Below are 15,260 nucleotides of genomic sequence, written 5' to 3'. Positions count from 1 at the left end.
GAGACCAACCTGGCCAACAAGGCAAAACCCTGTCTCTACTAAAAATAACAAACATTAGCCAGGCGTGGTGGTGTGTGCCCGTAATCCCAGCTATTTAGCTACTCAGGAGGCTGTGGCACGAGAATTGCTTGAACCTGGGAGGCGGAGGTTGCAGTGAGCCACTTCACTACTGCACTCCAGCCTGGGCGACAGAGCAAGACTCTGTCTCAAAAAAAAAAAAAAAAAAAAAAAAAGAATATCTGTTTGGGAGCACAGAAGAGGACCCCTAGCTCAGTCTAGGGAGATCGGAAAGGCCCCCTGGGAGGGAGACTTTTGACCTGAGTCTCATGGGTCGTGTTCACCAGGAAGTCAAAGAGAAGGGTGCCCTGGGAGAGGCATAGCTCATAGAAAGCTGCAGGACTGAGCCAGCTTGCCAAAGCCCTGAGCCCTGAAAGAACAAGGGACCTGTCCAGGTGGGGCTTGAGGATGGTGGGGGTGGTGCCAGCCGGTGAGGATGAGGAGGGAAACAAGGACCTTGGACTCAAGCCCAAGGGCCATGGCTGTGGGAGGCACCGGAAGCTATTCCCAGTGAGGGAGTGGGGTGATCAATGTGTATTTTAGTAACCCCCACTTTTGCTGCATGTTGGCTCACGAGAAGGAGCTGGGGGCAGGAGATCAGAGAGGAGGCCAGTATCTGTCATGTCCTGGTGAGAGGAGGGTGTCATCCATCTGGACTAGGAGAGGGAGTGGGGAGCAGGGGTCTGATTGATGAGAGATGTCGGAAGGAAAATCGCTGTGGTGATTTTAAGCAGGATGGGGAGGATCAAGGGTACTTTCGAGTCTCTGGCCAGGCAGTAGGGTAGATGGATACCCCTACTCTGTTGAGGGGAGTGAGTGTCCGAAAATGATCCTGAGCTCAGGGTAGTCTTGTTTGCCTTCAATTTACTCAAGGGAAGATGTAGGGTCTGTCTCTCCTGCTGACACACTTTCTCTGTGCCTGGCACCTTACACATAAGAAGTCTCTTGGCTGGGCATGGTGGCTCACTCCTGTAATCCCAGCACTTTGGGAGGCCGAGGTGGGCAGATCATGAGGTCGGGAGTTCAAGACCAGCCTGGCCAATATGGTGAAACCCTGACTCTATTAAAAATACAAAAATTAGCCAGGCGTGGTGGCAGGCACCTGTATTCCCAGCTACTCAGGAGACTGAGGCAGAAGAATTGCTTGAACCCAGGAGGTGGAGGTTGCAGTGAGCTGAGATCCCACCACTGCACTTCAGCCTGGGCAACAGAGTGAGACTCTGTCTCAAAAAATAGTTAATAATATTAATAATAAAAAAAAGAAGTCACTTAATCCTTACACAACTCTATGAGGTAGGTACTATTACTATCCTCATTTACAGATGGGAAAACTGAGGCATAGAGTGGTTAAATAACATGCCCAGGGCCACATAGCTAGTCATGGGCCAAACAAAGGATGAACCTGGCTGGCCTCAGAATCCATGCTCTTAGCCTTGATGGTTGTCACAGGGAGATGGTGAATGAAGCCACGTTGCTAAATGAGATTACACAGAGAGAAGCAGAGGATGGGACCTCAGGGAAACGCTGACTACGAAGAGAAGAGGAAGCTACTGGTGAAGCCAGGATGAGCTAAGCCTGGCTTGCTGTTTACTGATGGCAAATAACTACCCCTCTTTGGTCTGCAGTTTCCTCTTCTGTTGAATAGGAATCTTTAACCGGGTCCAGCCTGCTTCCTGGGTGGCTCAGAGGAGGTAAAGAGGAGAAGGCACTGGGGAGGCTGAGAAGCTGAGCAGTTCTGGGCCCAGCATGCCGTTGATGCTCAGATAGCCCATGGTGGGGGAAATGGGAAAGGTTGGGGGCTCCCTGAAGCTTCTCCACAAATTCCCCAATTCCTCATTTTCTCTTTTTTTTTTTTTTTTTTTTTGAGATGGAGTTTTGTTCTTGCTGCCCAGGCTGGAGTGCAATGATGCGGTCTCAGCTCACTGCAACCTCCACCTCCCAGGTTCAAGGGATTCTCCTGCCTCAGCCTCCCCAGTTGCTGGGACTACAGGCACTGACCACCACTCCTGGTTAATTTTTTGTATTTTTAGTAGAGACGGGGTTTCACCATGTTGGCCAGGCTGGTCTCGTACTCTTGACCTCGGGTGATCCACCTGCCTTGGCTTCCCAAAGTGCTGGGATTACAGGCATGAGCCACCGCCTGGCTGAGCCACAGCACCCGGTAATTCCCCTTTCTCTTAGGCCTTGGCCGCAGTGTTCTTGCAGCTCAGGGGTCTGGTTCCTTAGGGGCTCTCAGGGAAGGGGCCCCTGCTGAGAGGGTCTGGGGGATGGACCCCTTTAGGGCTGGGCACCTCCCTCATCTCTTTCCCACAGAGCTGCTCTGGGTTGGAGCCCTCCACCCCCATCACTCATTCTCCTTTAGCTTCTGGGAAAGCCGATTAGGAGGTGGCCTTCTGCCCGCCCCCCTGACAAGTGTGTCTGAACTTCCAACAAAGGCCCTCAGAGGGTTGCAGAGGGAGGGCTCGGCACTGGGAACCTGACACCACTGGCCCAGGATCACCCCAGCAGCCTAGGAGGCAGCTCTGCGGGGCTGCCCACCCCACAGCAGGCAAGAATGTCACTCTGAGAGGGGACCTGGCCCCACAAAGGCCTGGGGGCTGGGCTGGAGCACGTTGGAGAGGTCTTTACCTGGGAGCCCCTCACAATAGGCAAAGCAGCAGGGCCAGCACCCAGGAAGGCATGTGGGAATAGGCATACACAACCCCACACACTGACAGTCTCTCACACACATTCCCCACACATTCACAGCACACACGCACACACACATCCTCACACGCCTGGGACATGTTGACTTCTGCACTGGACCACACAGTCCCAGGGTGTCTGTCTCCCTGTCTCTCATGGCGGCGTACACAGACCTACTGCAAACCGGCAGACCTACAGCCACGCTCTGTCACCTGATGCTCCACACACCTGCTCCACCCCGAGACATGCATTCTGCCCGGCTTGCTCACACTCCAGACAGCCCCCGAATGCTCAGTGGCACCAGATCCCCTCTACAGATGGTCTCCCGAGCCACACTGCTGGCTTGGTGCCCACAGAGACTTGGTGGCAGCTACCCTATGCTTGTGGAAGATGCCACCCAAATGCCCACATGAGAGTGAGATGCTGGTCCCAGCTGCCATGTGAACACCCATGTGCACCAACCCACACATCCACCCCAAGGGCCTGCCTTGAGCCCACTTCCTCACAGCATGCTCCCGCCTGCAGCCGCCTCATGAGCGTGTGACCCATGCAGTCACACACGGTCCTGGGCTCAGAGGGCCCCATGATGTTCTGATGTCACCATCTTGAAATCTTTACTTTTTAAGCAAGGGGCCTTGCATTTTTATTTTGCCCTGGACCCCATGAAATATATAGCTGGTCTCACTCGCACCCCATCTCTATTTATGTATGTATGTATATATGTATGTATGTACGGAGTTTTGAGACGGAGTTTTGCACTTGTCACCCAGGCTGGAGTGAAATGGCGCGATCTCGGCTCAGTGCAACCTCCACTTCCTGGGTTTAAGCAATTCTCCTGCCTCAGCCTCCCAAGTAGCTGAGATTACAGGTGCCCACCACCACACCTGGCTAATTTTTTGTATTTTTAGTAGAGACGGGGTTTCACCATGTTGGCCAGGCTGGTCTGGAACTCCTGACCTCAGGTGATCTGCCTGCCTCAGCCTCCCCAAGTGCTGGGATTACAGGTGTGAGCCACCATGCCCGGCCCACCCCATCTCTTTCAGCTAAGTCACTGGCCCTTCTGTGGCTTCAGAAACCCACGGCCTCCAGAAAGCCCTCGCTTCTCCCACCTGCCCAAGGGCCTCCACTTCCTCTTCCAGCCGGGGTTTCCCTCTCCACCCCATTCCTCACCAGGCAACTGAGTGTGAGGGGTGGAGGGAACTACCAAGAGCATCCTGTCTGTCTACATGCCTCCTCCTAGTGTTACCCTGGGGCTCAGTATTCTCCTTGGTAAAGCGGGGTGAATGGTAATGCCTACTTCAGGGTTCTTTGTGAGGAATGAAAGATAACATCTGTATAACACTTAGCACAATTTTGGCATTTAGTAAATGCTCAATACTTGCTTCTTTTTTTTTTCTTTAATTTGTTTTTATTTTTATTATTTGAGACGAGGTCTCACTGTGTTGCCCAAGCTGGTCTCTAGCTCCTGAGCTCAAGTGAGTCACCCGTCTTTGCCTCCCAAAGTGCTGGGATTACAGGCATGAGCCACGACGCCCGGCCAATACTTGCTTGTTATTATTGCTCTTATTACATTATGATAAGTGCTGCTAAACAAAAATAGACTCAGTTCCCGGCCCTATATATAGTCTAGTGGATAAAATGGAGATTACTCAAATAATCACACGCATATCCACGTAAAGGAACAGGGGTGAATGAGAAGTGCACATGTCTCTGACCTCGAAGGGCTCATGGCTAACAGGAGAGGCAATCTGAGGCTAGATTCAGGATCAATCTAGGGCAAGACACAGCTCAAATAGAGGTCAGAGCTGGAGCTCAGAATGGGCCATGGCAGGACTCAGTTTGGGGCAGGGCTGGCTCAGCCTGTGACTGGTGCCAAGTCAGTTTCATTTCTAGCACTGACTCACTGTGGACCATTTGATAAGCTGCTAGGCTTCTGGGAACCTGTTTCATCATCTGTAAAATGGGGAGACCTCTGTCTACCCCCAGGCTTGTGGGAATTGAGTGAGGTAATAATGGAAGTGAAGGATTAAGCTTCTGTTGCCACCACTAATGACTCTAAACCTGGCCTCCCCTCCCAGGCCAGGGAGGCTGCGTGGCCCTCACCCGTGTCTCCCGCTGCGGGAAACTGCCACCTCAGCCCGGGATCCTTTCCAAGAAGAGTCTGGAGATTTCACAAAGCCCTCTGAACAACAAAGGTTGCAGAAGTGATATTTCCTCCTGGGGTTGACCGCCCCGTGGCTCCTTTATCTTGGCAGCCAGGCTTGAAGAGCTGTTCTTGGAAAGAGCCTGTGTGGGCGTGTGTGGGTGCACGTGGGTGTGAGTGTGTGCACAAGCTGCTCTGTGTTGGTCTCACCGAGCAGGACAATAGACCTGCAGGCCTGGGTCCTTCCCAGGTCACCCTGCCCATCCCCTGGCCTCTGCACAGCATGTGCTGGGCAGCCAGGAGGGAGGGAACACATTCTTTTTCACCTTAGGATTCTCCTGAAGAGAACTTCAGGACACAGGAGCCCCAGTGCTTCAGGAAGAATCTGGGTTAGCTGAGGTGGAAGCTGCACGACAGGGGGCTGAGGAGGAAGCTTGACGACACAGGAGAGGTGAAGGGGAGATAAGGGCAGGTGCTCATCAGCCCGGGCCTCCCCGCTCCCCCTGCCCCCCCCACCCCGTCTCCTCAGCGTGCACAGCCCCTGTGGAGGCGGGGCCCACGAGACGTCTGAAAGGCTCACCTCCTTCAGGTTTACCTTCAGTCTGCCCTCAATAAGCTGCCTAGAAAGGACGGCACAGCCTGCAAGCCCCAACCTGCCTCTCGGACTGTGGGCTATTGGAAAAGCCCCTCTCTGGGCCTCAGTCCCTATTTGTTTTTTAAAAGACAGGGTCTCACTCTGTCACCTACGCTGAAATGCAGTGGTATGATCACAGCTCACCGCAGCCTCACCTTCCCGGGCTCAAGCCATCCTTCCACTTCAGCCTCCCAAGCAGCTGGGAGTACAGGTACGCATCACCACGCCCAGCTAATTTTTGTATTTTTTGACAGAGGTGGGGTTTCACCATGTTGCCCAGGCTGGCCTTGAACTCCTGAGCTCAAGTGATCAGCCAGCCTCGGTCTCCCAAAGTGCTGGGATTACAGGTTTGAGCTACCATGCCCAGCCCTCAGTCCCTAATTTTTTTAAGTGGGCTTTGGACAACTTCTGAGCCTGATTTAAGCGCCCCACCCTGCCGGGTTGGGTGGAAGCCATAGATACATAGAAGAATAACTGAAAAAGCAGTCATTCTTCTGTATGCCTTGTCACCTCCCTCTCCCACACTCCAGCCACCAGGGGCCTGCAGAGCCCAGGAGGATGGACAAGGTGTGGAGGTGGAGGTCGCCTACTGAAGTGCCAGGCCTGTCAAAGTCTGGCCATTTCTGCTTCAGGTTCTCGGAATAGACATCCTCACAGGTCTCTAGTTCGGCCTCCGTCTGGGGAGGAATCACTGATACCCAGCTCCTATCCACAAGCCTGAAGGGATGGGCAGCTCACTACCTTCCAGGGCAGCCTGCGCCAGGGCTGTTGGAAAGTTCTTCCTCATGTTGTCTGAAATCTGCCACCCAGTAGCCTCCTTATCACGCCTGGCTTGACCTGGGAGCCACACAGAACATGTCTATGCACACTGTTCTGCAGTGTGTCACCCAACTGGTGTGGCGCCTCACACACTCACTGTGCCCTCTCCCTGGGTACCTCTGCTCTGCCGGTCCCTCTTCCTCGGGAGAGGCTTCACTCTTCAGAGCCTAGCCACATGCCACCCGCTCCAGGAAGCCTGGCCAGATTATCACAGGGGAGGGAGATGCCCCTCCTTCTCTTGATGCCTCTGGTCACTATATACGGTTCTCAACCACTGCCAGATGGAGCTCCCTGGACAGAAGCTGGCATGGTGTACAGCCTGGTGTGGAGTTTGTGTTCAATCAGTACTGAACTTGTTAAATTAACTGGGAAGAGCCTGTGAGGGACAAGCTCTGCTGAGGGCCTCAGGGAACCAGGTTTCTGTCTGGGCCTTGCCGTGGCTTTGCAGTACAGGCTTGGGCAGCCCTGGCTTTTCCTGGGCCTCTGTCTCCTGCGTAGAGGTTGGTCAGGGTGGTCCATACAGGCGCCTTTCTCAGACAACCTTGATTTCCGAGAGTCTTGCTGGGTTTTGTCTTCCATATGGCATCATCCTGTTTCCTCAACTGTTCCATTCAGAGCTTTCTCCTATGCTGGGTCCTCCTGGCTAGGGTTGCAGATGGGGCTCAGAGGTCATCAGAGGGCAAAGGCACAGCAGCCTGGGGCAGTGGAGTGAGAGGATCTCCTGGGATAGCAGCCAAGGACAGGTGGACCCTCTGTTCTTGCAGGCCCTGTCGCTTTTCCTGCCTGCCTCCCTCATGCCAACCTTGAGATGAGACTGGGTCTAAGGCAGCGGCCATGCCACAGCCTCCTCTGTCTTCCAGAGGACATGGCCCTGTCCTGGTACAGTCTCCTAGTCCTCAGCATGAATGTCCAGAGTTTAGGGACCATGCCCCAGTCTTCGTGAGGTGGATGGGAAGTCAACATTAGCTGACTGAGCACCATCTGTGTGGAAGATGCAGCCCCGTCACTGGGAATACGGTGCTGAGCAGGACAGCATCTGATGTGCGAGGGGGAAGACAGACAACAAATACAGAAGCAATGGAATGTACCTTTGGCAGGCCAATTAAAGCTTATGAAGACACTACCACTACGACCAGGAGGGAGGTGGGGGCTCAATGTATGGCTGCAGGAGACAGATGGAATGACTAGACCAAGAGTGAGGCCAAGATGACCAGGCAGCGCAACTGCCAGGTGGACAGACGTGAGGAAAGAGGCTGGCCCAGGCCTGGAGGCAGGACTGAAGGCTCCTGGGGGAAGGGATGGGGTGGGGAGGTGCGATCTATTACTCTGATGACTCTGGGCCCTAATCCTGTGCCAGGCCCGGCGGGTAATGTGTGTGTAGGGGGAGGGGAGCACCCCCGCTGGGGTGTAATTTCACGCTGAAGGGCCTGATGGGGCATCCCAGGGACTGATCCTTTCTGGATCAGAAAACCCACTTCCCTTTGTCGCATGCAGGGCGATTAGCGCCTTAACCCTTTGTGGGCTGGCCCAGGGCTGGCCCCGCCCCATCTCACCTCCAGCCCCTTGGGATCTTAGTCCAGAGCCCTTTGCCTTCAATCCAGCCAATGCCCCAACCTGGTCTTGTCTGCAGGGAGGGAGAAGCTGTTGACTGAGGAAAGCCAGGGGCTGGATTATCAACTTCTATGTCCCTGTTCCCTGGCACCTAGCTCCCCGAGGCCTTAGTGCCCCCAGAGAAGTGAGCTCACCATGCCATCTTTTCAGGTTCCTCTTACAGCTTGGATCAAGTCCAGTTGCCTTCAGCAAGCCTGGGGTCTAGTCTAATCCATTGCCTTGTTTGGGGATACCCCAACTCACAGCATTCCCACATACGCTTTGATGGGGAGCTCACTACCTGCTGGCAACACAGCCAATACCTTCCATTCCCACTGACCTCTCATGCGGAATGAACACTGACCCCAGGAGGCCAGGACCAGGCCTCCAGCAACATCTCAGAGACATCCCTGGCCACTTTGTCCGACGGCAGCATTCCAGGACTGGGTAGGTCATCACAGTTAGCCCCCTGCATCCATCCCCTCTTTTGCTCACATACTCTGATTCTATTCAAAGACTCACCAGGAAGCTGTCTCAGCTTCTTTGGCTCCAGTGGGTTGTCCCCTTCCTTGGGGGAAGTCCCCTTGGTCCTCCCAAGGCTAACTGCAATGCATCCCTGGGGCGGCTCCCGCAGGTTCTCCCCTTGGGAGCTCCCCTAGGGTGGGGGAGAAGTCAGGGACCAGGCTGGGCCTCCCCTAAGCTCCCTGGGTCTCTCAAACCCCAGCCCCATTAAAAGAAAGCCCCTAAATGTTATTTACACTTTGGAGTCTTAAAAACCATTAACAAAAGCCACTTAATTCAATTATCTTCCTGGCTGGCTCAGTTCTCAGTTCTGAGCGCCAGCCTCCCCTTGTCGCACCCCCACCCTGCCTGTCCCCCCACCACTGTCATTGTGTCGGGCTAATGAGGTAAACTGAAGCGAGCCCTGTCCCCCCTGACAGGTTTATGAGAATTTAATAAAGCGTGGCCGGGACCAAATGAGTTGCCTCAGCCTCGGAGAGCTCATTGTCTTTGGCGTCAGCGTTTTTTGACTCGAGCCGCCCCCCTCCCCCGCCCCAGCTCCTGCCTGGCTTGGCCCCCACCCCCGCCCTCGGTGCCTCCCTAGGTGAGCCTTGAGGCTGGTGGGCCCTGCAGCGGGAGGGCACCCAGGCTGAACCCTGGGGATGGCGGAAATTAAACTGGTCAGTGTGCCCTGGGGAGGGACTGTGCTGTCCTTTGCCCTCACCTACCACACCTTCACGCGCTGCAGACTCCAGGAACATAGTGGACTTCCCACGCAGCTGCCTCGTGCTCCTATGTCTTGGCAGCTGTCAACCTGAGGCCCTGCTGGAGCCGCCTTGAGCCTGATTCACCTTGTCTTGCCTGTTTGGAGCAAGCAGCCAAAGTGAGCTCCCAGAGGGAGGGGCTTCTCTTCTGGCCAGGGTACGGGTTGGGGGCATGGGGCCCTCAGTCATGGCCTGGTTCCACCCCTCGCATGGAATGTCCCTCCTCATTTTCCTGGAAAGATAGCAAGGGGTGGAGCACAGACCGTGGAGCAGAGGGAAGTGCAGATGAAGAGGCTGCCAGTTGGGAGGCTCCCCAGATGGACAGGCTGGCAGAAGAGGCCCCACACCCCCAGCTATGGAGGGTACCATGAAAAGGTACCTAGCTGCCTCTCAGGGGTCCAACACCGAGGAGTTTCTGGACCATTTGGAGACCCAGAGTTCCTTCTCTCCACAACAAAACTGGTTCCAGGAATCACTTCCTTCTGAGACTAAAGCTTGGCCTGACACAAGAGCCTCTTCTGGAAGGTCCTAAACTCACTGGGGTGTTGGGAGAGCAAGTCTTAGGGATCAAGGCTCAATTTGTGACCATGATAAAAGCTCAGTTGTTGTCCAGGGTCAGGATACAATGCATATGGATCAGGGTAAGTGTTCAGGTTGGCACCAGATTCAGGGTCAGACTCAGTGATCAGAGTCAGAGTTCAGTGTATGGACCAGGGTCAGGGCTCAGTCTATGGCCTGAATAAGGGCCAATATGTGTCCCTGATCAGTCTGTGTCCAAGTCAGGGTTCACTATACAGTAATGGTCAGGGTTTAGTCTATGGACCGGGGTCAGAGCTCAATCTGGGATCAAGGTCAGGGTTTGATGAATGGACAGGCAGGGTCAGAGCTCAGAGTGTGGTTAGGGTCAAGTTCAGTCTATGATTAAGGTCAGGACTCAGTATGGACTGGGGTGAGGGCTCAGTCTAAGATCAAGGTCAGGGTTTAGTCTATAAACAGACTCAGGACTTATCTGTGACCTTGATAAAGGCTAAGTTTCTGTCCAGGATCCAGGCTCTCTCTGTAATAAGGTCAGGTTCCAGGGTTGGATAAGTCACTTAGTAAATCTGAGTCACCTAATTGCCCTTCTTCCCCCAACTCCCTTGATCTCCCCATTTCGTAGGGCCTTGGACCTTAGAAGAGGAAAAGGCGAAATTGTGCAGTCTGGTTGGGATGAGTAGTGTCTATTTCCTGCTATGTGCCCGGGGTGCCCTCTGGTGGCAGTCTCCAACAGTGCCGATTTCCTCAGGCTTGGTCCCTCCATCTGGCCATCTCCTACTTTGGGGAGCCTGGCCCTCAGGCTGGTCCTTCGATGCTGATCTAGTCAACCCTTCCTTCCTGTGCCACCCCACCTCCCCACAGGGAAATAGAAAACTGTGCAGTTGGTTGGGGGAACTCCCATAAATATGAGATCTTCTCCCTTCCTGCCCAGAGTTAGGCATCTTGACAAAACCATATTACTGGGGGCCTGGAATCTCAACTGTGCGATGAGATCCACACCTTTTCCTTCTTTCTTCAGTCCACAGGTGCTTAGTGAGCACCTACCTTGTGCTAGGTGGGCACCGAGGGTGCAGCAGTGAACAAAGCAGACGTTCTGGCCTCTTGGTGCTCACATTCCACTTCTCCCTAATCCCTCACTCCTAGTCCACAGCTCTCATCAGGAAGTCTCCTGGCGTCACAGAAGGCCGAGTGGGATTCAGAAGTCAGCAACGCGGGCTCCTTGCACCCCGTGGAGTCTGTGGTTAGACTATTCTAGCTTCTGGGTTCTCTGTCTTCCTCTCTCCTCGGAGTTTCACCACCACCCACATGCCGACAGCTTCTACGTGTCCATCCTAGCGCCTCCTCTTCCAGAACTCAGGGCTGTGGCTCCGGCTTCTGTGGGACAGTCCCTCTGGGCTAACAGGTCTTTTGCCTTACCAGGATGTCCCTTTTTTCCCCAAAACCAGATCCTCCACCATACACCGTGGTGCTCAAACCAAAATTTTAGAACTTCCTCAGGATTATTCTCTTTCATGCCCCCAAAACTCCCCCAACAGATGCAGGTGCAGAATCTGTCCACTCCGAGCAACCACCCTGGTCCCAGCGCCCGTATGTCTCACTGCTGTGACCTCCTAGCTTGCCCCTCCTAGCTTTGCTTTCTCTCTTGCCCTGTGCCGCTCTGTTACTTCCACACAGCAGGTGGAGCAGTCTTTACCACCATCAATCAGATCATGTCACTTCCCTGCTTAAAACCCTCCAGTGGCTTCCATCTCACCAAGAATCAAATCCTAACTCCTCACCCGGGCTTACTAAGCCCTCCATGAGCTGAGCATTACCCCCTCCCCACCTCTCCAGCTTCATCTTCCACCTCTGTCTCAACAGCCCTTCTTTCTTGTTCTGACACACACAGGCCAGTTCATTCTCACCTTAGGGCTTTGCACTGGCTGTTTCCTGAGCTTGAAATGTTCCTGCTCTAGACCTTTGTATAGCTGACTCACCATTCAGAGCTCAGCTTAAATGCCACCTCTCAGAGAAGATCCCCCAACCATCTGACAAGTCCCTCTATCTATCACAACATCCTATGTAATTTTCTGTGTAGTGCTGTTCACTAGCTAAGCTGTTTTGGTCTCACTTGCTCACTTATTTAATTCTTTATTGTCTGTCTCCTCCAAATAAAATGTGAGCTCCCTGAGAGTTTGTTCATCATTATATTCCCACATAGCAGGGAACACAGCAGGGCTCAGGAATTCTTAATTAGTGAAAAAACTATTCTAAGGCCAGGCACAGTGGCTCACACTTATCATCACAGCACGTTGGGAGGCCCAGGTGAGAGGACTGCTTGAGCCCGGGGGTTGATGATTACCCTGGGCAACATAGTGAGACCCTGTCTCTACAAAAAATTAGCCAGGCATGGTGGGGTGTGCCGGTAGTCTCAGCTACTTGGGAGGCTGAGATGGGAAGATCACTGAACCTGGGAGATTGAGGCTTCAGTGAGCTGTGACTGTGCCACTGCACACCAGCCTCAGCAACACAGAGAGATCCTATCTCAAGATAATAATAAAAAAAGGTTCTTAGTGGCTGCCCTCATTTCTCCTAGAGGGAGAAGAGTGGGGGAAACCTCATTTCCTGGCCCCTTAATGAGCTCCCTTGTCCGGGCCAGCAGTACTTTCCTTGGGGAGGCAGGGGCCACTCACCACCTGTAGCACCCTAGAGCCCCCCAGGCCCTGGGGAGTACCCCTCCTTTAGAAGGACCAGTCCTGTGTTCCCTACCACAGTCCCTGTGCCTCCAAGGATAGGCCCTGGTGCCTCAATTCTTAGAATTCAGGTGCTAGGGTGGGAGTGGGAGGTTTTACCTTCATTCCAGGGCCGGTCTGCAGCATCCCTGCAGGAACTCAGTAGTTCCTGAGTAGTTCCCTGCTCAAATTCCCCAAGGTCAGGGAGCTTGATGCTTCTGCGCTGTCAGAATCATGTCCTCTCCTCAACAGAAACCTGCCGCCCAGAGGCCCTTTCAGGGCCTGGAGCCTGCCTGGGAGCGGCTTGCAGAGGTGTGAGACAGAGCACGCCCTCCAGCCTCACCCTGTGTAGGAGAGTGGGGCTTCCCTAGGGCCTCACTGGCCATATTGCCTTAGAGGGGCCCATCCCCAGGTGTCACCCAGGGAAGGGGTGTGAAGTGAGGAGTCCCCACTGTGGCAGACTGGAGCTGATGGGAAAGTGAGCCCTGGGCACTGGATGTGGAAAATCTCTTCTGGTGTGCCTGTGGAGGAAGCGGGGCACAGAAAAGACAGATGATGACCTTCAGCTGGGGGTGTCAGTGGAAGGGACTCCAGGGAGCCAATGTCCCACCTTCCCTTCCCTGACCCATTCTACCCACACCATTGATCCATGTCCCACTGCCCTGAGTCCTTATGGTAGGCTCACTCTTCCTCTGCAGCAGCCAGGCTTGCAGAACAGGAAGTCTTGTTGGGGAAGAGGAGAGAGAATGTAATTCCAGGCATCTAACAGCAGGTGGGAGAGGGGTTGGGCTGAGCCTAGCATTGCAGGGCTAGAATCCTAAGGTGGTAGGAGAAGGGTGGCTCCGACTGCACCCCAAGGCTGCACCAGCGGTGGCCCCCTCTCACCTACTGCTCTACCATAGCAGCAGGTGGCATCTGAAGCTGCAGACCAATGCACCAGAAGAGACAGGACTGGAGCATGGAGAAGTGGTCTTCCTACACACATACAGGGTGGGTTGGGGAGCTCAGAGAAGAGGTCATCAGCTGTAGGTACTGGGAACTTCAAAGGTTAAGGCCCATCGACACGTGCAAATTAATAGAGATGGCCTGCTTGGCACCTGCTCAGGCAGATTTGCTCTTCTCTAGGTCAGTGGGAGAGGGGGAGACAGCAGGAGAGGCAGAGGTGGAGATGGCGCCAGAGGAGGGAAGAGCCCAGGGCTGGTGGGAAGTGTCTGGGTCATGGCAGAGTAGTAGCAAAGCCTGTCTTGTAAAGAGAAAGGGAGGCTGGTGATGAAGCCAGGAGTGGATGGGCAGGGAGTCATAGCCAGCTGGGGGTGGTGGGCCAGCATGTGCCCCAGTCACTGCTTGCCTAGGTACATGCATGGAGAGGAAAGGCTGGCCCAGAGTTGCAGTGTCTTCTCCTCAGTCCCCTGACCCCTCTTCTTTTTTGCAAGGCAGCCCCTATTCCTCTACCTGGCCCCCTCACCTGCCCCCTCACCTGGACAAACCACAGACTGGGCCCAAACTCAGCAAGTCCAGCAAGACTGGGCAAAGTGTCTGGGCTGTGCACGGCCCCGCGGAGCACTTCTCCCCTCACCATCCCTGCTCAGTGACCATGCCCTCAACCACTACTGCTGCCCTCACATCTCCACATGCATGTGTGATGTCAGACTGTTACCCAAACGCTGCCACTCCCCACCTCTTACAGGAGCCAGGCAATCACACCCACAGTCACACTCCTATGTTCATCCAGTCCCCCAATTTGACACACCTGTTCCCACATTCGCAGGCACACAGTCTTAGATACAGTCTTTTGCTCACAGTCACACACTCCTCTCTCCTGAAGCCCTCTTCTAGGTCTCCAAGAGGGGCTGGTACCAGGATGCTTGGGCACTCAGCCACAGGCTGGGAGGGCCCCAGAACCCAAGGTGCTCAGCCAGAGGCCCCACAGCCAACCCTCCCTCCCGGCCTGCACTGTCACAGAGGACTGACTCCAAAGGCGCTTTATTGAGGAGTGAGGCACCGCAGGAATGCATGGTGTGGCACAGTCATGGTGGGTGGGGGCCAGCATTGTTGGCAGTGAAGGTCACACTAGGACTTTCAGGACTGCAGAGGCCCCCTCACCACTCACCTCTGTCAGGTGTCTCAGCTACCCCTGCTCGTAGTCAGACAGCAAGGGTGAGGAGTGCTCACCCCAGCCCTGCTTCTAGGGACCATCCTGGCTCAAGTCAGAGCCACAGTTTCTTGGCCAAATGAATCCCAAAGGTCATGTTGGGGTAGAAACAAGGAGGGTAGGGAGGGGCAGGAGAGGGGGCTAGAAGCCCTTCACTGTGTGTGCAATGACAGAGACAGCCCAGGCTGACATTTGTCCCTTCTTCCTCTCTTCCTCCCACCCCCAGGGGGGCCTGACACTGCTGGTGGTTACCCCTTCAGGGTGGGTGCTCCTTGGTTCACAGTGCCCAAATGCCAGGGGGAGGTTGCAGTGTCAGGGTTCGAGGGTCCAGGGGCCTACTTTCATGAAGCTGGATGGGTGAGGTTTAGTAGGGACCAGAGACCCCACCTAAGGGGCCAAGGGTCTGCTGCTCCCTTCTTCGGGGTGTGACCCCTGACACCATCACACTTTCTACCCAGGAGTTTGGGAGATGGAAAAGATGAGGCCCCCTGCGCCCAGAACCAGACCCTTGGAAGAAAGGAAAAGAAAGAAAGAAAAAGAGAGAGAGAGAGAGAGAGAGAGAGAGAGAGAGAGAGAGAGAGAGAGAAAATAAAAACTTTTCTTTTCTCTTTTTCTTTTGCCCCCTTAAATGGCACGGAAGGAAGGGGAGTGAACCCGGAGAGCGGAG

This window comes from Chlorocebus sabaeus, chromosome 20, assembly GCF_047675955.1.
Source record: "Chlorocebus sabaeus isolate Y175 chromosome 20, mChlSab1.0.hap1, whole genome shotgun sequence".
Lineage (NCBI taxonomy): Eukaryota > Metazoa > Chordata > Mammalia > Primates > Cercopithecidae > Chlorocebus > Chlorocebus sabaeus.
Note: the sequence above shows the minus strand (reverse complement) of the source record.